Raw genomic sequence first — 2,021 nt, forward strand, 5'->3', positions numbered from 1 at the left:
CCCCCGTCGCCCGCCCGGCCCGCGGGCGGCGCTGGATGCCGCGCTTAACCTCGGGTGCCCGGAGGACACGCAGAGCGCTGCCCTACACGGCGCGCAGGTAACGAGGGCACGGGCAGAGCCGCGTTTCTGCGGCGCTAAGGCTGCAACGCCTAATTCAAGTGCAAGCTGCAGCCACAGAATGAGGTGGAAATGCCCAGCTGCAGCCTCTGGGCCCCTCTTACACACGCAGTCACCGCACCCCTTCTGCTGGAGGCCCTGCTGCCCCGGGCACTGCCTTCTCAGGCCCACACTGAGAAGAAGAAACACGCAAAGAAGGCAATGGTCAGAGTACGCGTGCCATACAGAATGTACAGCACGTACAGAAATAATTCGTCTTCACAGCAGAAATAATTTCCATCTCTCAAAATGCCCTTCTGTGTGTCTCTGAAAATAGCCAGAACGCTACCTCAGTGTTTTTCTTGTGGGCTGTTAGGTGCTAATAACATCTGAATAAAATCCTGCTTCATTTGTCACCACAGACCGTGGAAGCCTTTCATATTTCCGCAGGATTCTATTAAGGAATCCCAAATTCTATAAAAACCTAAACTGGAGGGCTACCTTAGCTTAAAACCTTAGAACTGGACATGTTAGTGCAGCCGGCTACTAGTAACACAGACAGTGTGGAAGCAGTGAAAGAAGCGGGGTAAATTCCTTATGATTCTTACGCAAAATAACACATTCCCTCATGAGAATTCAACTTGTACACATGAAGTACTTCCACAGACCTAACTGTTAGAAACCTTGGGTCAGATTCTGACATCTTAAAAGTATCTAATTAATGTAAAAATGTAATTGGATGCAATTTCTACACCCAACAAATTTTTTTGAGGGCACATATATAAAACAAGTTCCTTTTATATTTTAAACAGTTTCTTTTATAGAGCATTTAAGTTAACAGTGTGTTTTCAGTCACAAATTAAATTATGGAAGTTGAGGACTGTCAGGTTTAGCTAAGTGTTAAAAGACAGACCAGGAATTAAAAAAAAAACTTAAAGCAGCAGTAAAATATTAGTCAATGCCTATGAGAAATGAGTCTGTCCCTTTATTCAGGGTGTCTGTGTTTAATGGTAAGCTGGGATGCATATAAGCTAGTCCAAGCATGAAGGGCAGTAGGACACTCATATGGAAAGCCAACTTTGTCCCTCAGTTATCAAGATAAGAAACCTGTCATTTCTCTCATTCACTCTGTCAGCCTTGAGATACTCCAAGCAGACTTACCTCTGTGTTGTACACCCCATATATCAGGAAGATGAAGAGACCCTGTAAAATAAAATGGAGGGAAAAAGCTGTTAACTCTAATCATTTCAGCAGTAGAAATACCTGAAATAAACTTTCCTGGGAACAGACAAAAGAAGACACACTTCATCAAGGTCAATTTATTTTTCTATTTTTCAACATTATAAGCTGTACCTTGAGCATTTATTTGATAACGTGGGAGTACATCACCTACAGTATTTGTGGTATTCAGGTGCTTGGCAATGAGAAACTTAGCACCAAGACACTAATTAGAAAAAAAATAATTTTCTATTTGAATCATCTTCATACAAAAGCCTCAGATAAAATAGAAAACAGAATACAGATGCCATAGCAAAGGAAGGAACAAACATCTCTGCTTTGGGTTTTTTCTTAAAAAAAAAAAAAGAAAAAAAAGAAAAAAAAATTAACAAAAAATGTATATTACCAGATTCCCTACTGAATACACGTGTGTGTGTATAAATACTAATCTTCGTATTCATTGGAAAATGACCAGTTAACTATTTTACAAATTGTATAAATCTAAACATGAAGAAAGCAAGAAACGTGTGAGGGCAGAAAGGCATAATGCAAATAGTATACATTATTTATCCAAGTTTGTTTTTTGTTTCTTTATTTTATTTTAATTTTCTTTTTTTCAGCTTTCTTTGCACTGCACCAGTATTGGACAAAACAATGTCACTGTGATGAGGTTTTGTGAACCTTTTTGCCGTATCAAAACCTCTGTG

Source organism: Lagopus leucura, unplaced genomic scaffold (assembly GCF_019238085.1).
Source record: "Lagopus leucura isolate 7727_CA_CO unplaced genomic scaffold, USGS_WTPT01 Super-Scaffold_100009, whole genome shotgun sequence".
NCBI classification, from domain to species: Eukaryota; Metazoa; Chordata; class Aves; order Galliformes; family Phasianidae; genus Lagopus; species Lagopus leucura.